The sequence below is a fragment of the Dromaius novaehollandiae genome, chromosome 27 (genome assembly GCF_036370855.1).
Source record: "Dromaius novaehollandiae isolate bDroNov1 chromosome 27, bDroNov1.hap1, whole genome shotgun sequence".
Classification (NCBI taxonomy): Eukaryota; Metazoa; Chordata; class Aves; order Casuariiformes; family Dromaiidae; genus Dromaius; species Dromaius novaehollandiae.
Genome location: NC_088124.1, coordinates 6758435 through 6781696, shown reverse-complemented (window position 1 = coordinate 6781696; position 23262 = coordinate 6758435). Strand labels below are relative to the sequence as shown.

The 23262-nt window shown below is 43.5% G+C and overlaps 1 protein-coding gene across 3 annotated transcripts in view; it reads right to left on the bottom strand.

Annotated features, from left to right (window-relative positions):
• Positions 1–21620, bottom strand: part of RAP1A (RAP1A, member of RAS oncogene family) — a 44018-nt gene extending 22398 nt beyond the window's left edge. Inside the window, exon 1 of one of the 3 annotated variants that reach the window (XM_064498163.1) lies at positions 21471–21620. The gene's annotated coding sequence lies outside the window, so the exon portion shown is untranslated. Of the gene's footprint in view, positions 1–19980; positions 20005–20570; positions 20643–21470 lie in introns of those variants that run through there. The other 2 variants (XM_026111853.2, XM_026111854.2) reach the window with 2 other exon arrangements.
• Between the last annotated feature and the right edge of the window lie 1642 nt (positions 21621–23262).

The window sequence follows — 23262 nt, the reverse complement described above, 5'->3', positions numbered from 1 at the left end:
ATCCAGTAATAAGCAATAGCAGGCAACTTCAGCTTGTAATAAGTGGCAAATGCCACTGATTTAATAGTGCCAGTTTATACCAGCCGCAGGACTGACCAGTTTCACTGTGTTTTTCCTTCCACCTAAGGAGTCTGCATGGTTTTTAACCTATTGCTTTCAATCCCTGTTATCCAGTTATTGAAACATTAGGATAACACATGGGGAAGAGAAACCAAATAGTTTCCTGATGTACTAACAGTGAAAGATGCAATTAAATAACATCTAGTTCATTTAACAATGATTATAGTCCCAAACTACAGTTTTGCAAATAAACATTTTAAACATGGAAATACAGTCAACTTTTCATGTGAAAACCTCTTCTGCATATCCTGCTTCTTTATCTTTACCACTTCTGCCCTCCCATGCACTGCACCACAGCTACTAGGCATCTGGTGGGTAAGTGAGGACTGTTGCACAGTCAGTAAAAGCAGTTACTGAACAACAGTAGCAATGCCTTTCTCGGAGGCCTGGGCAACTCGCACAACACTCCCAGCTCTTGGCTGTCCTGAATGAAATCATCAGTTGAGCAAAAGAGGTGCATCTACGAGACAATATAAGTTGTCTTGCATCTTAGCCCAGCTTCTCCAGAAAAACTGCAGAATAATTGCACCTTTGTTTCTGTCCTGATGTTTCATTCTGCTTCCCTTGCTGGCTATGGGATCACAGATGGGTCAGGGGATCCTCACCAAGCACCAGCAAAAGCTCTCAACCATTTTGATTTAGTTTTTCTTCTCTTCCTAACCTCTAGGTTGGAGGTATGTACTGCCACAGCAGAGCAGACGCATGGACATAACAGCTAGGAGACAGCAAGAGGGATGTCCCACTCCAGCGTTCCTGCGCACAGTAAGTGATGTTTCCCACGGTGCCTTAAATCACACACTGCTTCACAGCAGCAGGTTGCCAACACCACTCATCTGCAAGCTTGTGCTACATATCTAACCTGGTCGAGTACTCTGGAAGCATGCATGCTTTAACACTGATTTGCAGCAGCAGAGGAGACATGCCACCGACATAACCCAATCCCAGAACATTTTCCCAGCGTTTCCCACAATGTCCCTTCACACTAGAAGTTCAACAGCTATAATCCTGATTTCCGTTTCAGCCTGCAAATCAAAGCACTGCACTCATTCATAGACAAAGTCTCCTATCTCAAGGCATTATGAATATAAGCATATCTAAGACAATAATGCAGCAAGGATCTTCCAGAACTACACATCCAAGTACTTTAAAGGAGTTTTCTGCCCCTCATAGCACTTTTGATCGTCTTGTGGCCAGGTACACTAAATAGACAAACCATTACTGTAGTGCAGAGCGTAAATACAAGGCAAGATACAATGGCCAGCAGCACTGTTTATTTTTGATCTTTTACTCAGCCTGTCACAGTGACTGTGCACTGGGAAAATCCTTTCTCCTCCTGGGCACCTGGCAGCTCTTCCTCCCTCTTCCAACCCATTTCTACTGAGTACCCAGGTGCTGAATGCCCCAAGCGCAGCGTTTAACTCAGTCATCTCACTCTGTGCTCAGTGGTACTTGATCTTCCCCAATACAGCTGTATGGTCCGTTTAACCGTATGTTTAAATACACTGCACATTCTTTCACACACCACAAACACTTCAGGATGCAACTACATATTTATAAACTAAATATTTTTGCACACAACTATATTTAAAAACTTAAGGCTGCAGGTAATTGAGACTATGAAAACAAGACCCTCCCTGTCTCATTTTGGTTTCTTTGGATTTTAAAAGTGTTCTTGAGCACAAATTCAATGTAAAATAATTTTAAGAAAGCCTTTAATACTCATTGCCTTAAGATTAAAAAAGTTTACCCCCACGCTATTTTTATTAGTGTTATTTATACAGTAAAACTAATGAGTACAATATTGTACTGATTAAGTAGTGTGCTTAGCAGTACGATAATTAACTCTGCATTTATTTGGAAACTTGAAAACATTGCAGTGTCCAATAATCGTTCAAGAAAAATGCCACGCACATCGTAACAGATCAGAAAGCATGAGTTTGGAGCGACTCCGTGCTGCTCACAGGATTGTTGGAGTCGTCCTACAGCCCCTGGTCAGCACATACAGTAACCAAGGGTTCATAGCTCTAACTTCAGTAGACAAAAAACAGAAAATGCAGTAGGTCTTGTCTTGGTATTAAGAAAATTCAAATCCACTTCTATTTTGCCCCAGGCGTAATTGGCAGCACAAACAACAGCAAACCACAATTTCTACTTCACTATGCCATTAAAAATGCTTGACCTTAGCTGCTACTCCAGTTTGTGAACTATAGGAAGACAACACAAAATTGAAGTCTCATTGGTGAAAAGAGCAGCTCATAATGGTGAAGTTTGCATTTCTGTTTAATAGAGGAATGTACTCTCTTTCAGAAGCAAAGCAAAACTTGTCCCTGTGCTATGCAATTCCTGGAGCAGTTTGTCAGCTTAATCATCCCATCTTTCAAGCCCAAGGAAGCAGCTTCAGTCTGCAGACAGCCATGAGCGACCACGACCATGGGTTTGGAGAGAGACCTGCCCCTTCACCGCCCTGCTGCAGGTGGGAGGCACCAGGTGCAGTGGAGATGGAAAGGAGAAATGCTGCTACACCTCCTCCCGCACTACAGGCAGGCTGGCCCGGAGTGTCCCGCGTCAGCCTTCCCCACGTTGCACCGGTGTAACGTGGCTTGGGAAGAGATGGGCAGTTTGGCCTCAGAGCAGCTGCACATCCAGCAAAAGAGATTTCTGAAGAACAAGTTCCAGACAGCAGATCAGCAAGGAGGTTTTTAAAAATTGAGTCAGTAATAAGTGAGTCATAAGCCAAAAACTTGACCGAAAAGTCAGGGGAGGAGGACAGGGCAGAAGGGTGGAGAAATCTGTTCATACTTCAACTCCCACATACTGCAACGAGCCCTTTAAAGCACACACTAATATTAACCGGCTCAGACAGCCAGCACGGAGCAGGAAGCGATACTGAGGGTGGTGACTAATGCTCCAACCAAGCTTCAAATACAAATCAAATAGGTAGCTTTAAACAGACATGACCACATTTAACAGATCAGCAACACCATTTCTGACTATTGCAATTATTCAGGTACTCGGCTGGGAACCCTTCGGTACAGAGCTCCAAGCGTTGAGGAGCTTTACGCGCTCTGCACGCTCGTTATTCCTCTCCCCGCATTTGTCCCTGAACAAAAAGACAGCTTTATGCCGTGGGAGGAGTGTGCAGTTGCAGTCAATCCACCACGTTCCTGCTGCGCTTTTGCTCCCTAACATGCACTGCACGAAACTCTCCAAGCTCCAGCTGGAAGACCCACAGCTGCCCACCTCAGTAGGGCTGTTCAGAGGCAGGAGGCAGAGACCAGTATTTCTGCTGTTTGCAGATATGATTGAGGAATTTTTGCTTTTAAGCCTTGAAAGCTTATTAACCATACAGTCTAAAAACACTGCAACTTACATATGAAATCTTATGAACTGGAATAATATCCAGAAATGGCCCCAAAATATTTGCCTGATCTTCCCCTGCATCTGCTATACATGGACTGCTGTAACTGTCTCACTAGTCTTATTTACAACATGTAGGGGACATACACTTTGCATCTGTTTTGTCCACCATGATTTGCCTTCCACTCCAAAACACTGGCATGCACCCAAGCAGGATCTGGGGTCTCGATCACAAAAGACAAATCGAGGTCAACCTAACCTTCTTTTAAGTTATTTCAATCTCACAATGCATTTTAAGAGATGAAAACCCAGTACACATCCTACTCTGAAGGATGCATGGGAACAGATGAACTGCTTTAAAGGCAGTCTGTTATCTGATCAATCTCAAAGTGCAGAAACTGTAGCTTAACCACACGCACCGTGGATGAGCACTGCTGCGGTACAAACCTAATGACTCTTGCATCACTGATAAAGTATCATTATTTTACAGAATCTCAGTGCACGCCTTTCTTCTAAGACAGATGCAATGCATGTACGATCACAACACAACCCCGCGCCAGGCTGCACGGCACACAGCGCACAAGCGGCCCCGCAGCAGAGCTAGAGGCGCACCAGAGCCGTGGCACGGCACGGCACTGCTGAACACGCAGGAAATAAGAGTATCAGACTGATGCTATCGGAGTAGCTCTGAAACTCCTCTGGCATCCTGTTCTGCCCTGCCTCCAACCTGCACTGTGCCCCTCGCGGTGCCTCCGCATCCTTTCTGCCCCCGAACCACCGCCGAGGCGCCCCGCTCCGGCAGCGGAGGCGAGCGAGGACCAGGAGCAGGCTGCACTCAGGCCTGCCCTCCCAGGGAAGCACTGGAGCAGAGCCGAGATGTTATCGTGTGACACCACTCGAAGAGCATCTACAAGCCATGAAACAGAAGTGGGTGGAGGGCAGAGAGCAGAGCTGGGCTGAGCCAAGGAATGCAGCATCCGCCAGCCCTCAGGACGAGTTCCCAGTGCCACCTTGCAACGAAGTGCCCAAAGCAAGCCAAGTCCCCCAGCAACCTGCTGACTCCTTGCCCAAATGCTTTTAAACATCCTAACACTTGCTGTATCACGACCCTTCATCTAATATCAGCATCATGGAAACATCAAATCGTGATAACACCCATCACTATACTCTGCTTCTGGAATATGAAGCAGGTCCAGTTTAACTCTGTTACTGAGCTAACATAGGCCCAGCAACTTACTTCACTTCCAGACATAAAACAGGAACAGTAAGAACACCCAAGTTTGATATGAACAAAAAAGCAATCATATATAAGAAATTAACATACAAAACAAAGTTTGAATGAAAACTTAACTATTCTTCAAAATATTTTTAGCAGCTCTGCATCCAGCACTCCAGAGGCATGGGCATGTGCCATGGATATGTACCACCTCAAAACTGTAGAAACCAAAGTGTTTTAAAAACAGATAATTAAGTTGTCATAGTCCTTGTTAAATATTTTTCCAAATATAATAAGCAAGTCAACAGCAGAGTTCATTCATGCAGCTCTTGCTGCAAACATTTGCTTAGCTCCAAATCGTACACACTTGAAAACAGGGAATTTTAGTAAAAGAGCTGACAGTCTCGACTACAGGATTGAAGACAGATGACATAATTCAACGCTGCAGACTTCATTCTCACTGAAGAACTGCAACGTACAGTCCTAGATTAAAAAGGGCGAGGGAAAAGGAACAGAAAGAGTGAGGCGTTGAACAAGCACACACAGAAAACCACAAGCATCAGCATCAGTTCCTAGAGACACACGAAATGGCCTCCCAGCACGCAGCTTTGTGACCCTCTGCACTCTTACCCTATTAAGTATTTTGTTCTCTTACTGTTCACTTGAAAGATTCAGTCCAATATCACTGAGATACAAATCAGGAAAAAGGAGACAGACAAGAAAGGCAGACAAGACTGACCAAGCTTGAGGGAAGCAAGCAGATAACCACCTCCCTCTGTGCACCAGCCTGCTCATCATCTGCACCTCCCTTTTTCTAGCGGTCTGATTTTCGCATATGGAAACTGAACCAGAAACATCATGGAAACCAAAATATTTAACATTTTCAAGGGGAAATACACTGCCAGCATTTTACTGATTAGGGAGAAGAAAAACATACAAACGACTACCTGAACTTTAACATCTCCTATTGCCAATTGTCCGCGCTACAGAAACAGCCACTTTCCCCAGTTCCCTATGGGACATGCGCAGATTCTTGGATCATCACAACCATGTCTTGGTTATTTTTACCTTGGCAATTAAATACTGAATCATGGCTACTATAAACAAGCCTATTTAATTTTGAACTTGTAGCTGTTCTTCATGCCAGTTTTTTTTTAAGTTACTATAAACTAGATCATGAAAATGTTCCCCCCTCCCAATTAAACAACTCTTCACCAAAATTCCTTCATTTATCACAACTGTGCTCTCAAACTCCAATCGAGCACTTTTGCAATGGAAAGATTTGTAATGATCAAAAAAAAAAAACCATGCTAAAACTAAGATTCCCTTCAGGAGCAAAAACATAAATAGCAGAACGAATGACACTATAGCCAGAGCTGGAGGAGACCTGGGCTCTGCCCTCCGCTTCCCCAGGGACCTGCCGCTGCCAAGCTGCAGACAAAACCCCAGCGGTCCCTGAAAGCTGGCTGCTCACACAGCGTTGGGTCTAACACTGGCTCCAAGTGTTGAATGAAAACTTCCATTCACCATCTGCTCCTTAATTAGGAATTTGTTATACAACATGTTCTTCGATATTAAATTGCTCAACGAAGTCGAAAGTACATTAAATACTTCCCTAGTGTTAATCCAAGCTGTCAACAATTACACAATTGTTGCATGCGTGCTACGGAAACGGGACGGGAAGTGGGATGGTGGGTCACAAACGAAGGGTGTTTGTCTACAGATCACACCACTAACTAACACACAGCTCCCCCGAAAGGAGTGAAAAAACCTTTCTTACACACTTACCCTATTAAGTAGCACAGAGTTTATTTAAGAGAATGAAAATCACTGCCATGGACTCACTCGCCAAGTCACTTAACCAACTCTATCAATCTCCTTGTCTTTAAGGCTCACAAAGAACTCAACTTTTCCTGAGGCAGCCGACACCAGAAAAATGAGTTTAAAAAACCCACACCACACAAAGTAGGACTTCAGGGTGACTTTTCAAGTGCAAGTGTAATTTGACAGATTTCCAGTCATGCAATTTTCACAGTCTGACTTACTGCTTATTACCATTACAGTATCTGATATCTAAATAAAATTATTTTATATTATATCTATGTATTATAGTAGAATTATTTTATATATTATGGCAGAAATCACTCAGTTTTTCAGATTCAACAGTAAAAATATGAACATTTCTATTGACAACTTTCAACATCAAAGAAAAATCAATGCAACGAGCATATAATTAGCTACATGCATAATTGTGTCGTCAGACTAGTCACTATACAACTACAGAGTATGACCCATTCCATAGTATATGTTCAACTCCTTTTAGTTTTTAAGCTTTTGTTCTATTAAATTTAACATTGGTAAAAACCAGTTTTTTTAAAAAAGCAGGAAAACACATTTTAGTTCCAGAAATTTAAGTTGGCAATTTAGCCTATTTATATTTTGGTAACTCCAGTGTAAGAAAACAGGGGTGTCTGCAACATTCAGAAACATATGGGTTCCTCTGCAGAAGTCTTAAGTTTGCCAACAAGCAGATCATAAATAAATGGCATTTCCCCATCGTAAGACTTGATAATTGACTCTAATTCTGAACCACTACTGCACTAAAGCATGTTAATAAAGCAGCTATAAACTGAATTCACTGCAACACAAAGTGGGGAAAATATTTTGAAAGACAACTTTCCCCAACAATTTATGAATTTACACAACTGAAGGCAGCAACATTTTAATTACAGATCTTTCCCAAATCAGAGGCAATCACAATTAACTTATAACTGACTAGACACACATTGTTTTGCTTCTGAAATACAAGCTAAACAAGCCAAAAACATTGACAGACACATACATAAAGAGTAAACTAATGACATGCCAAATCAGCAAACATTTTCTGAATGCAAGAGAAGAATGACACTGCAGAGAGGTTTTAGCACACCTGAAGCAGTCAGCTGGAGAAGGCAGGAGCCCAGCCCTTGCATCTCCTCCATATCCATTCTTAAAACCTAAAGCATCAATCAATCATGTTCCCCCTGAATCACATCCAAGAAAGTCGTTAGTTTCTGCGTAATTTCACAGCCTGTGAACTGTACTGTGGAGATTATCGACTCCGGGCCAAAGCCATAAAAGCCTCAGGGAGAGTAAAGTCCTCCAGCAGCGAGCAGTCCTCTCCCACCGCAGCCTTCTGCTGAGCCGGGGCTTGGACAAATTAACCACAACACAAACAAACAAGTCTGAGGAACAAACTTTGTTGAAAATAACAGTTATTCTGCACTTTGGATAAAGTGCTTTTACGCACAAACATATTGAGACTGCTCTACCTCCATCTAACCTTTTTTTCCCACACTGAACTTGCAGCTTTTAAATATCATGATGTTTACTTCCATTAAGTGACTGCCTACTTATTCATTTTGAATTGCTTTGCTATCGAAGTATTTCAGGCAAGGAGCAAGTACTTTGGGCAACTAAAGCTTGCCATGCTCGAACAGCTAATTCAGTTTTTGTCCCAGTGGTCTGCAGTGGCGGAAAGCTGCTAGGGACATGTGCCAAGGGGACAAAGACACGGGGAGGGAAGCCAGAAGCGGAGCTCGGACCAGCACACGCTGCATCCCTAAATTAGAACAACGCACCGCGTCACTCGCTGCAATTGGCAGCCGCCCTCCAAACGGGCTGCAGCACTGCTGCAAATTCAATACTAACGAGCACTGAACTGCAAACAGAAGGAAAGACACCCACCTAAGTTCTGGAGATTTCGGGGAAACTCCTTTTTCAATTGTACACATGCAGTAGCTCAACGGGAAGTGCTGCGTAGGCACGATGTAGAAACACAATCACAACAAATTACACAAATAATTCACATATAACAGACACAACATGGCAATAGAGGTCCTCCCAAGCAACACCATTGCATTCAGCCACTTCTCTCCTTTTGATCTAGAGCTACTGGAGACTTTTCAGCAGAGGGTTTTCCACAATACACAACAGTTCTTGACAGCTTTTCCTTTTTTTTTTTTAGAGGAAGGAAGAAAAGAAAAATCTCCCCCCCACCCTTTCTCATCAGCAAAACATGAGAATGTTAAAGGCATGAACATGAGATACAGAATCAACTTATGGGACTTCCTCCCATCTGTTCTCTCCTACCTCCAAAACCTGCCATTGATTTAAAATCATATTAGGTTTTTTCCACATTCTTTAGTGGAAAAAATAGTCTGACCTTTTTAAATATAAGATTAAATTCCAGACAGAATTTGGAGGCACAATCATAGCAAAAACACCAACTACATTATACTTGGTAAGAATAAGTTGTTGTGCTGATAGTAGCCTGGCAACGTCCTTAACTATGTTCTTCCTGGTTTATATAATTGGAGTAAATAAGTGACATGAGGTAGGCAGACCGTCACAGCAATTTTAGCTTTCATTTTAAGTAGTTATTTTATTTCTGCAGTAATAGTGACCAGACACAGGTAAATCCCTGTCTTTTTCTATTCAAAAACAGCAAAGTGCTCAAGAGAGGATTTCTGTCTAAATGACTATACACAGTCAGGGTTTGGGAGTTTGATTTTTGGGAGGGTTGTTTTAACTCCATACAAATTTGGGACTTTTTTGTGAAATAAAATTTGTACTAAGGTTAAAAAGATTTACAAATTTTCCTTATTGAGAAGACAATTTCTTCTTCAGTCAAGTGAATTACTTAATACTTCAAAATGTACTGTTTTACTAATCTATTTTTCTAGGAAGTATTACTATGGGATAGATTTCCATGCCCAACACAAATGGAGTGAAAGTTCATTTCCTTTTTTTTACCTGATACTTGCTTGACCACACTGATTTTCTAAATGCATTTTAGACTAAAACAAAAGTGAGGTGCAGTAAGATTACCTCAATAGCATCTTTAGTCTTTCAGAAACCAACTTACAGAGGAACATTTTAACACGCCTTTACACATAAGAAGGGCTACATCATACAAAGCACAGTTTAAACTGACAAGAACTAAGCAAAGAAAAAAAGTTACACTACCAAAGGACCATAATGCACACGCAGCTGGAACAGCCTAAGACAGCTTATTCTGTTCCCAGAACTCATTTAAGGTATAACAACTAAAGGAGATTCACCAGTTTAGTTTTATACCCGCAGTGAAACTGGTACACGGCTTTAGACCCAGCAGGGAGCTGCAGCAAGCCTCCTCGCCCCTCCGCCCCGAGGGCGCGGGAAGATAACGCACCCGGGCTGCGGGACGCCCGGGTACCACCCCAGTGCAAGTACTGCACCATCCAGATATATAACGAGGGCGAACAAAACAAAAAACGAATAAAGGAGGCAATGGGAAGCCAGTACCCCAGCCCTCAGCACACCGCGCTTCGCCAGGGCAGTACCACCAGCCTTGCAGACCAACGGCTACGCAGGGAGTAGCTGTCCTTCCATGCCATACAGCTTACTAGTGTAAAAAAGTTGTTATGCTATAGCATAACACCTCTTTCCTTCCCTGCCTCCTTAAAAACTGCCTTGCACCCAGAAAGCTTTGTATTTGGGGCAGGAGGTGGTGGGGGTGGAATTTAATTTAACTGTATTTATACTCCAAAATACAGTCTTTGAAAGAGAGACTAATGCAGTGCCTATTAAGGTTTTTTTTTTTTTTTTAAACTTCTTGTAAAAGATGCAGAGAGAAACTGCTTTTGAAGGAGTATTTCTACCCATAAGTGATAATTCAAAACTAATATTAAGCCTTTGAAATGTGTCTTACATTAGTATAGAGCACTGTCCAGCTTTTTAGGAGACTAACAAATTCCAGAAAATATTAAAATTCTTTAAATCTCAACAGTAAAGCTGCAATAATCAGATTGTGTGCATACATCTGATTTGACCATGTTGATTGATCTAAAGGTCAAGTTTGCATATGCATCTAGACATTTTCACTGCCTTAAAAATGCTTATTTGTTTAGTGTGCGTGTCAGCCACAAGCAACCCAAACACCCACTGTTCTCACACAAACAAGGCTAATTAAATGCCTGTTTTAACCTTTTTTTTGAATGAAGAGTCTCACCATATGGCCGCTTATTAATATGTTGTTTATCAGTTTATATAAAACACTCTCGGTGATGAGTGCCCTTGTGCCGAGCACCTAAGTCAAGCTAACAATGGATATATTCATGCCATGAAGTCCAGGTGTACCTCTTAACGTGTTCCCACAGCAATTTTTCAAACTTGATGGGAAGCTGATTAGCAGCAAGTTAATTACTCCACAGAAAAAGTAACAGTTTCATTACTGTTTGTAACAAACTGAGGTTATTTAACACCATACCTACTCCTTAGCTGTTTAATGCTGCTCCCTGGAACATGCAGGAAGGAGGGCAGCGGGCAGAAGCTGAGTTTTGTTTGCTTCACAAGAAAAAAGTTTCTCCTACATGAACACTTTAACTGAAGGGATATTCAAAGTTGGATTAAGACTTCAGTGATGGACTCTGAAGAGCACCACACTTTTAGGGCAGAAGGGTCTAGAACTGAGTTTCTGAAGGCTCTGTAATGGGTATTTTACTACATCTGCACAGTAAATTCTCTGAAGTTTTTAATACCTTCTGAATCTGACTGGCTTAAAAAGACAAAATAACTTTGCCAATTCATCCTAAAATGTCTTTCATGGGTAATGAAAGGTGACACTAACCCTTACAGGAAACAGCTCCCATGGTTTAAAACAGTTTTATACAAGCCATCACAGAATTTAAAGGTCAGCCTTGATTACAACCAAAATAGACTATTATACAGCTGTTTAAAAAAATCATGGGCAGTTGGACTCCTGCTCTCAGAAGAAGAGATGCTAAGTTTAACTCAGAAGGAAGGGAGGACACATCCTACAGCAACTGATCTATGAACAAGATGAATATCACTGGCATCGGCCAGTCCTTCCTCTCCACCTCAGCAACAGCCTTGGACAAAGCATCTCCAACAGCGGCACTTCCGAGAGTAACTTAGAGGGGGTAGAGAAGGCAAAGCTTTCAAACAGGAATGAAAAACTCAAGTTTTTAGTCTTTGAAATGATGAAGATAATGCAATAGAAAAAAATCTCTCCCATATTAGTAAGCAAGTCTGCTTAAAAATATGGCCTGGAAACTGCCAGTTTTGTACTGTGATCAAGACCTTGGAGCACACCATACTTCATCTGAAAATTAACTGCTGCTATCTGCTATTCTGCAGTTTCCACTTCAGTCAGGACACCTTTTCAAAGTTAAAAACCCCACTTAACCTTTTTTCCTTGAGTAACTCTACAAATGCAAAACCAACCATACAAACCCACGTGCACTACAGTCCCTGGGCTTGAGATGTTTAGGAATTTAAGCTTCTGTCCATAGAGTTGCAGTTCACACTAACTCAACAGGAAAAACAACAACAAACATTTCAGCCTCCGAGCTCTGTAGACATTACTTAGTTGTCCCAGACATCTGCTAATGCCACGCTCAGCTACTGCATGAACTGCATCGCTCAAGCTTGTTTTAGTACTAAATTGACCTGTAGCTGATGTTTATGATGAGGTTTTGAGCGAACAGTTCCTAGAACAGGAACAGGCTACAAAGCACTGGAATTCCCCAGTAAAGGAAAGCCACACATTCCTGGCACGCACCCCATCCAAGAGACCGCCCCGGAGCATTAGAGCATCCATTAGATCATTTTTTATGCAATTCATGAAAAAGCTTTATTCTAAGTTTGAAATCTAGTCTAGTAATCAATATGCCAATGCAGTATATTCATAAAATGATATATAGTCATAAGGATTGCAATAATATAAGTGATCTGATGGGTTAAAAGCCTTAAGTACATGAATATGCCATGAAAAATGTCAATGGGAACAGCTGCAAGCTGTATTTTTATTCTTAATAATGCTTCCAACTATGAGCATTACATCCCAAAGCATGTGAAAGTAACAATTGGCTAAGTTTTTTATATTCACCTGTATTTACTTCATAAATCCACCAAGACTTCTGTTCTTCAGGACTAATAACCAGAAACAGCCGTTCAGCACACCACCAATGCATCATCTCCGAGTACAGCAAGACGTGCTGAAATGGGCTACTTACGCAAAAAGAATTGCACCAGAAATAACCTTACCCAGTGACCTATGATTTACTTCAAACAACCATGTGGTAGGTGGCACATAAAGAGGCACTACTCTGTGTCAGCTGTCTGTAATGAAAGGCTCTTTTCTGAGCAGCCTCTCCCTACAACTTCAGGTTTATTTACATTAGAGAAAGGAACACTACAGAAAAAGCACTGCAGCCAATACACCCAGCCTGACTGCTCTTCCCACACACTCAGCACTTCCCATCATAAGTGTCTATTTTCAACCAATGTGTTAAAAATGTTAGACATATCTGATTCCATACAGATTAAGTGCTTGGAAAAGTAATAGTGGTCTTATTCTGGGAAGCACTGAGCACCCACAACTCCAGCTGAAGCCAGCTAGAGCCGTGGATGCTCAGATCTCTGAAAGAGCAAATTTCAAAGCTATGAGTTCACATGCAATACTGTAATTTAAATATGACAAAATCAAATTTTTTCAGTATTAGAACACACCAGAGCACAACATCTCTGGATCCAAGATGGATTTCAACAAGAAAACAAACATTTCAACAAGTCTTTAATTTGCAGTTTTAGCCACTCAAAAACGAAATACAGCTAGTCTGTTTCTTCTGCAATGCTCGAACAAGCAGCAGTTATGCAACGTAACTGATTGCAAACCCACTGGGCACTAGCAGTTGCGGTGCATTTCCAAAAAGCAGTCTCTCCCAGCAGCATCTGACAGAGCGGCAGTTACCTATTACACAGATGCTTGTCCCACTCCTTACGCAAGCGCGCAAAGCACTGGGGCAGCATGCATTTCTGCCTGTCTCACCTGAACAGTTAATAAAGATCTGTTTCAATCATAACACAACCACTGCTTTGAACATATTCAGACCACTTGCTTCAGCACCCCAGGTGGACTTAAACACCTTCCATCTTATCAATATTCAAAATAAAAAACACACCCTAATGACTCAGGCCACCTGCTCAGCAGGGCTGCTACTGCCCAGCTCCCTGTATTTTCAGTCAAACAAAGTGAGAGGTGTGAAGAAAGCCAAGTTAAGCATCTGCAGTCATGGCCTGTAAGCAGCTCTTCATCTCCCATTTCCACTGCTTGCCCTACATTACCTGTTTCTTGTTATAAAAGCCCTGAGGAGGATCAGATTTTCCCCCCAAATATGTGATTTTGTTCATTAAAAAAATTAAGAAAACAGAGCTTTTCAAAGTACTCACTAAGGTCTGCTTTTGCCAGCATCTGGATTTCCCAATTTAAAAAAAACTAAACACACGCTTTCACCTAGGTTCACGTCAAGCCCCTGCCGATGCACTGGGGAAGTGACTGGTCGGGTGGAGCAGGTATTTCCCAAGCCCCAGCACACAAGACCTGCTGGGCCGCTTGCCGCGTGGAGGAGCAGCAGCGAACATGAAAACACCGCTCAGGCGGCCACACTCGGACTTGGGCAGATCCACCCTGCCTGCCACGGCCGGCTGACACAGCGCACACCGTCACGCGCTGTGGACCACCGCCACGGAAACAGGAAAAACCCAAATGGTTTTGTAGTTCACCTTTAATTAGATGTATTGGCTACTACAATGTTCCAAATACAACCTGGAAATATCAAACATACAAAAACTCCAAATGATTAGTGATCAAAATCAAGGAATGTTTCTGATGCCCCATCAGAAGATGAATGCAATTTAAGCTTAAACACACCATTTCTGATCAGGACTGTAATGCTCAGACAATGCCTCCTCCTTGAGCACAACCCATCTCCCCACAGCCTCTGCATTTTAATATCGTTAAAAGGAACGCCTTAGACAACCTCACTTATTGCAGCAACTGCAAGGGGAGAAGCGATCTGTAAGTAACCAATTTCTGTCCCATTTAGAGCTTTAGAGATCAAGGCTTGTTTCACACTGAGCCTGGCAGGGAAGAGGCATCGGCAGGGGAGCCCAGAATGAAGCACTCCGGTGCGGGGGTCTGCTAGTGACACTGGGAGTCACCTTCCGTCCTGCACCGTGCTCCACTGCCGCTCACGTCTGTGCAGCTTCTTCCTGCACTCCCCCCACTTCGGAAACAGGGAGATCGGAAAGTAGGCAGCGCTTCACAAAATTACCACTGTCACAGGAAAGCACTGGCTCTAATAGTGAGCCACTTATCTCTCTGGAAGATTTTATTCAGTCAGCAAACATGTAAAACCAACTCACAGGTGATATCTCAGAAGTCTCCACCTGAACAAGCAAACAAGCCGACAAACAAGCAACGAAGACCCCACGTTCATCACGACAGAAAGGCAGCACAGCATCAATTCCCACAAGCGCAGGCTCTTCCCTGCCAGTAACAGTCTGCTGCCACTGCAGACAGACAGCAAGCTTTCACCCACCTATCTACCATCAAGAATAACCTACAGATCACATTTTCTAAATGCAACAGGGAAAGCAAATAGATGCTGCCTTACCTCTACCACGTTCACAGCACAAGACTGACAGAAGGATACTGCCCTAGGTCAGACGTAGTCGGAAAGTGCAGTTTCTTGACTATTTTCAGTCAATTTAAGTGTTGTCACAGCCACATGTAACCCAGAAGAATCACAGAGTAATTTATATTGGAACAGGTCTCTGAAGGTCTGTACTACAGCCCCCTGCTCCAAGCAGGGCGAGCTTCAAAGTCAGACCAGGTCATGCCAGACCTTGCCCAGTCAAGTCTGACCATCTCCAAGGTCACAGACTCCAAACTTCCCAGGCAGCCTATTCCAGTGCTCAGTCACTGAAGGAGTTTCCTTGCATTTAACTGGAATTTCCCTTGCTGCAATTTGCAATCATTTCCCCTTGTTCTTTCACTGTGTGACTCTGAGGAGGATCTGATTTGATGGCCATCGTGATCCCCCTTAGATAGCTGGAGACAGCAATTAGATCCCCCCAGCTTAACTTTCTCCTCTTCGAACTAAAACTCTGTTGCCTTCATCTCTCCTTATGTTTAGCATATAATCAAAAGGCAGTATAGACAAGAGAGGATTCTGAACCCCACGAGACTGTGTCTGGATGGCCTAGTAAACGGATACAGAAATTGTTTCCAGAGCAGTGTGAAGCCAGAGACCTCACAAGCTGTCAGCCTGGAAATGAATCATGCGAGGACAGGCTGCACATCTCCCATCGAGGCAGGGCGCGGGGTGCCGCTGCGCCTGCCAGCGAGACCCAGGCTCTGCTTCTCCCACGTCCAATCTCAGCCGTGAAGGACTCCAGGAGATAGAGAGGGTCAGTCACTCTCACCGAAACGTCTGTGGATGTCAGGATGAACCAAACCAGCACTAAATACATTTCTTCTTCTTGTCATAGAATCTTGGGCTGTCTCAACCAGTAATTTTAGAAAGCTCGTGACTTAAAAGAGCCAACTGATCTTTTAAGATAACTTACATGAAAAAAATCACTAATTACATAAATGTTTAACAAGCAACTGAGTTTGCACATTGCTAATGAGAAGTAACTGAGAAAACCATGGGCCACTTTTGCCAAGAGACATTTCAAAGCATTTCACAGCTTAACTTGCTCATCACATATAACAGCTTTGGTCAAACAGTTTCCTTTTGCTTCTAACACTACAGGGTAAGCTGATCTTTAAAGGCATGAAATGTCTCCTTTATGCATCATAACATATGCAATTTGAAAATTTTTTTGTATATGGAAAAAGACTAGCTACAACAGTGCACGTTGCCTACTCTATCCCCTCAAAACTGTCACCCATAACAAACCCACTCTGACCTCAGAGGATTCTCCTCCACAGCCTGCTCAGACACATGAGGAAAAGCAAGAGCAAGTCAACTCCAAACATATCCAGCTGTAGCATGACAGCTTACATTAATGCCATTTAATCTGGTAGCTGCTTTCCATCCTGGTGATTCTCTATGAAACATAACTGAAATAACATTATTCATACACCATACCCAGGTTTTATCCTAAAGATCTTAAATTAGCAGAACAAGTGCCAAGCTGAAAGCCAGGTTTACTAGCTAAACAGTAATCTTAACAGCATATTACTTGCATTTTTAAGAAAACTCAGAGGTGTGGCTAAGAAAAAATCATATTTACTCAAAAATCTTGTCTACTTTATAAATCAAAGAAAATCATTCATTCTGGAAAAATCTGTTAAGTATAAAACATGAAATCTTAAGAAAGGAAAAAAGCTAGATGCATCCAAGGAATCTGTACTACTGCTTATAATTGTTTTCCAAAGAATCAGTGAGGAGGGACTTTTGGCCTAATTTTGTCCTATTAATGTAACATCACACTACGAAGTTCATTCAGTTGATTTGTTTTCTGGTCCCATCAATGTTGTGATCCAATTCTAAAGGTGCTAGCTCCCCAAAAAAGGATATCTGCATCCCCTGAGAGCTAGGACTGCCCTGGTAGTCCTGAGCCAGGGACAAAAAGAGGAGACAGAAACAGTCATAAAGCTAAAACCAGAGCACAGCAACCTCAAGTCAAGTGTTACTTAGAACACAGTTCTCCCAAACAAGTGTAAACCAAACCCCATTTAGTCAATCAAAGACTATTCTAAGTTATTGTTCCTGTAGTAACCTTCTTAGGTCATACAGGACCTTTAAGGAAGAAGGCTAAAAGCAACACTGAAATACAAAATGAATGGTACATGGCTCAGTAATGTTACTCCAACTTTTAAGTTGTAAGTACATATGCAGGCCAGTCAAGGATTATTTTAATTCAATATAAAAACTGTATGCACAGTCACATTATATAGGTTTTTTCCATAGCCTTCTCACTCAGAATCTCTTACTGAACATATGCCTGCTCCCCACACTTTCTTTAATCCTTTCTCTTTTGATATGTTATTCCACAATTCTTCACTTAAAGGTGGGTTTTTTTCATTCTAGTATTAGTCTGTGCTTGAGGCACTAAAATGGATTAGACAGACTCCTACTCAATTCTTGCTTCCAAGTACTCCTGAAAGCTCAACAACAAAAATTCAACAATGAAAAAGTGAAGGAGTTAAATATGTTACTTGTCAGAGTTCTAATCTTATCATACAACTGCGGAAGATGAGAACATAATTCAACACTTCTAACTGCATGGTTTAAGAAGAAAAAAATCATTCTGTGAAATGTTTTGCCCATAAAATTATGTTTCTTCTATTGGACTGATTAATAAAATTTATTACTTGTATATGTAGGATTGAAATAAACTCATCTTCACAAGTTTTTGCTCCATTTAACCACTGTCATGAATTGAAATGTAGTGAACTTCATTATATTTGCAGCAGAAAGCATATTGCATTTTCAATCATACTGAATAATAAAGAGCTTATAACGCTGTATTCTCATTCCAAGGTATACATTCACAAACAAAAAGCTGTTCTTCCTTTATCCTTTTTGCACTTACAATGCCATGATATAAACCAAGGAGAAGCTTGTTTGAGCTGTGGACTTCTTTGGACATTAATTTACACCCAGAGTCAACAGAGCAGTCTAGGAATCTGAATACTCTGTAGAGCAATTAATAAAACACCTCACACAAGTTTCAGCATCTGAACAAGACAGACTGAATCAAACAAGACAGCTCATTAAGATTAACTTTTCTTTCCAACTTTCTAACATCCTAACTTATCTCAGCCATTAGGCCACTTATCTTAGCCATTATCTCATCCATTCCAGGATCAGCAGCTTTCGCAAAGCATGCGCACAAATGTCTACCTGAAAAAATTTGTCCCCGAGATTTACGAGAACCCCTTTAAGATGCTTCCATTACAATTCTTTTTAATTTCCTATCATCTATTAAATAAAAGAAACACTTTAATTAATGTTAAAGTCAGTCAACTGAGCATAACTACTGAACATTAAGATCACATACAACTGCAACTAAATTATTACATGAACTTACTCTGCTAGAGAATAAATAAGCCCTTTAATCACAGTAAAAATCAAATCTAACACTACTTTAGAGCTCAGCATAAAAAGACTTCAAACTTTATGCTAACCCCCCCCCCCAACACTATTTCCTCTTCAAAAAGAAATAAGGCTTCAAGGAGAGAAAAAACACCCACAACCCCAGGAACTGAGTTGAGAGTTAGGTATCTCTTGAAACTGCTTCTGCAGAATTACACACATAATTACTAGAAATGCTTTGTGCTTAAAGTTAACCTAGCACATTAGAAATGCAAAGCAAGCAAAAAAACAGGAAGTCACCTATATCATCACCTTCCCAAAGTTTTGATTCAGACCCACCATCAGACCCATCTGACAGAACCCAGTCCCCAGCAGTGCTCTGCTGAACTGATTTCACTCAGGCTGACTGTAAAACAGGACCCATGGGAATTCTGAACTTCAAGCAGCTACAAGCAAAAAATATTTCATATATTCAGAGTAAAGATCTAAACTTTATGTTCAAAGGATTCACCTCCTTTTCCACCAGAATAGACAGATAAAATATTAGATAAAATACTAGGATTCTTAGTTTGGCAGGTGACTGCGTAAAAGGTATAAAACTACAACATTGTGTATGTAATCGAAGTCTGTATGTAAATGATTTTTTAAACCTCTGTAAAGCTGCACAGAACAAGTCTGTTTGCTAAATAACAAGTTCAAAGTGACACCAAGTATACTGTATGCAGGCATGGTACCAGACAAAAACTACTACAACATATTAGTGCAAACAAGTGTTTAGAGTTGTTTATGCCTCAAGACTATGATTCAACATACAATTAATACTTCTGCATTAGAGTTCATCCACAGGTTACACTACTACCATCTAATTAAGTTTCCTTTTTTAAAAAAAAAAAAAGACAGTACCCTCAGACTAGATGAGCAGGCAAGAAATGTATCACAAAATAGTCTGTCTGTATATTTGCAGCTTATGGTTTCAAATACAAACTATTTTGATAAGCTGTGTAAACACTAGTCTCAAAATAAAAACATTAACATGTCACTGGAATTACACTGTACTAGTATTTTAGTCCCTGCTTGGCATGCAGTCCTCCTCAAAGTCTTTAGTAAAGCTACTTACCCTAAAAACCGCCATTCCAGAGCCAAAATACATGATTAAATACACTGCTCTTGGTTTCACTTGAAGCTTCAGAATTCTAACTCCTGGGCTTCCAATACCCTTTGGGCCCACTAAATGCTATCAACTTTTTTTTGCAGTGCATACAGTGCCTTGATTAGACCAACTGCACCCTGCAAGAGTTAGTCTAAGTTTATAAAGGACATGGGAAATATCTGCTTTTAAGAAGTGCAACTCACTTTTCTGTGGACGATCTTAGTCTGACAGAACACAAATGCTCCTCTCGTCCTGGGGCATGATCAGGAGAAAATATTGCGCATGAAAATAGATTATTTTTAGAATGAGTATTTGGGAGCATAGTTCCTCACTTCCTGTCAACTCCACCTTAAGGAACTACATACATATTCTCATTTTGGTTTCTAAAGCCAGGATTTCACAACTTCTGCTATCCAGCACACAGAGTGAAGTGACAAGCTGCTGAGAAACAGAAACGCTAACTGCCTGGCTTTCAACTCCGCACCAAAATTTCTGTTGGGATATGCTGCTGGTCTTCAGGCAGTTGTGTCAATAAGTTGATGGCATTTTCTCCTACCACAATTACGAACAGAACCTTAAATATTTTTATTTATAACACTCATCCTTTCCATAGCAACAGGATGTGAGCACGGCATTCCCAGCGCAATGAAGTCACTATAGCAACGCGATAATGTCATCAGGATAATCCAAAAGTTTTCACTTTGGACACGGTGAACTACACTACTTCTGAAAACTAAAAACACTGCAGAGGTCAAAGGCGAGGATGCTCCACGCAGAGCTTCCCCCGCGTTACCTCCCTCGCGCTGGCTCCTTACGAAAGGCCCGGACCTCCAGGAGTAACGCAGCGTTTTCTCCATTTCATGACGGCTTGACTCCGGGCTGTCTAAAAGTTTCAGGAATCGCACATTAAATATCTTAAAGTCTGAGGAATCTACTATCACCAGTGAAAATTAACAACACATCATTTCATTAAGAAAAAAGGAACAAAAATGAAAACAGTGAGGCACTTCACAGCAAGGACAGCAGCTCCCAGCTAAACAGCCCGTTTCCTCGGTTTAACTGCTCAAATAACGCGTGTTCCTCTTTGCACTGACTACTGCTACTACACAGACAAAAATCAGGAAAAGCAGCAGAAACGGAGCCGGGCACCGCAACGCCCCGCAGGCGGACAGGCCTCTGCGGCGGCCAGAACCAACTGTTTCAGGAAATATCGCTTCCCTTCACGAAGCGCTGAGAGAAGGGGGGGAAAAGTTTCCACGACTCGTCCTTCCTGCGCGCGGCTCTTCCAGCCGTGACCGCGGCGAAGCCCCCGCGGCCGCTCCCCAGCCCGGGCCGCCCGGAGCCCCCAGCCCGGGCCGGCGCCGCTCCCCTCCCGACACGCAACGAGCCGCCGCGGAACGGGAAGCGGCCGGCGCGAGCGAGCGGCCCCGCCGCCTCCCTCCCCACTTCTCGCCTCGCGCGGGGGCGGCGGAGGCTGCCGGCTCCGAGCGGCCTCCCCGTCCCGCTCCAGCGTCCCGCGGGACGCACCTGACGGCCGGAGCGCGGCGGCCCCGGGGCCATTTCCCGGGCGGGCGGGCGGCCTCGGCCCACAAGATGGATGTCCGGCCCGCGCCGGCCCCGGCCCGGCACCACCGCGCCCCCGCCAGGCCCCGGCGCGGCGCCCCGCTCGCTCCCTCCCCGCCGCCCAGCTCACCCGGCCGGTGCCCTCAGGCCGCCTCCCCGCCGGCCGCCGCTCCCGCTCGGCTCGCGGCTCGGCTGCTCTGCGCGGCGGCGGCAGCGCGCCCGCTCCGCCCTCCCCGGCCGCGGCCTGGGGAGGAGCCAGCGGGGCGGGCGGGGGCCGCCGAGCCGAGCCGAGCCGCCGGGGCGCAGCGGGGCGGGGCGGCCGCCGCGAGGCCCGCGGGAAGTTTCGCGCGGCGGCGGCGGCTCCGGCTGCCCGTGAGGGGGCGCTGGGCGCGCCGGGCCGAGCCGCCATGGCGCCGCGCTGAGGTAGCGCGGCCGAGCGGCCCTGGCGGGTGGCGGGAGCGGGGACGGGGCGGCCGTGAGGCCGCGGGGGGGGACAGACTCCCCTCGGCGGAGCTTTTTATCACTGTTTCAGCCACAAAAGTGTTCCCTGGCAGTGTCCTTACACACAGCCAAGCCGCTAAAAAACAACATTAAAATACACCCGGTGGAATACCTGTAATCAAGGAGGAAGGTGAAGGGAGGAAGGGCCGAACAACACGTCCGCGTTGTCTTTACACCGCCAGCCGCTCGCACTGGGCCCAGTCACAAGCTGACAACAGCCGAAGGGCAGCGCCCGGTCTGCGACCCGCTGGGTTCCCTCCCTGGTTCCAGTGCAAATAATTCAGCTGTCAAATATATATTTGAGAAAAGCTAATGTCAATGCTTAATTTCTATGAAATAGAGACGCTTCTGCTGTTTAAAACATGTAAACGCACCGTAAGGAGCTGTAATTGTTTCCATGCTTTGCTGTACAGCGCTCGGCGAGATTGCTCAAAACGCAGAGGGATGTCTCCTCCGCGTGCGAGCGCGGCTTCTCTCATTACATAACCGGGACGTAACGAGGACCGCAGCCACCCTCTCCAGGCACTCAAGGTTAGGCTGGGGACGGAGGACGCGCGAGCTGTTGCAGGAGGTAATGTCAGAGCTCCGGCAGCAGCCGCAGGAGGATGAAACCGGGCAGTTCACCGTGTTCCTCCCCAAAGCCCCTCTTCACTGCATCGCGCCTGTTCGCTTGTAAGGCTTAAGGGACATTAGCAGATTTACTGGAAGCCTGAGTATAAAACAATAATATTTTTGCATTCACATTGTCTTTTATCCAGGAAAAAAAGCTAAACATTTGCATGACTTTACAGATGAGGAAGCTGAGAGAAACAGATTAAGTGACTTATCCAAAAATCCCCAGCAAGTCAGTGGCCAAAGGTGAGTACTCCCCTCTCCCAGGGAAGATGCTCTCGCTCACTGTCTGTGCAGGAGAGATCTACAGTGCAGAGGAGTTTTGCTTCCAGGTATAAATCAGGGATGCTGACACTGATCTGTAAATCCCACTTCTTCATGTCTCAAGTCCTAGCAAGATATTTCTTTCCCTGGGGACCACCGTGCTGGAAGAGAGCAAGTGAATCACTGCTTCTTAATTTGTATAGCTGGAGGCAGGTTAGTCTCACTGGAGGGATTCCTGCGTTCTCTTTCTCTGTTGGTTTGGCAGAACTCACACTTGTCAACCTCAGCAGCATTATACAAAATCCCTCCTTTTGCAGGTGGGCATTTTACATGTGCCTTTAAGGATACCTAAAGCTGATTGCTGAACAGCTGCTGTTTCTTCTGAATTGCAGCATTTTATTATTGAATCAGTAAACTCAGGCAGCAAATTACTAGCTATATATTGTTCAAAATAAGAGGCTATATCCAGAAAACATGCAAAGATGAAAGATCAGTTTTGAAGTTGTAAGTCAATAAAAAAGAAATTCATTTGTGTGGATCAGAGT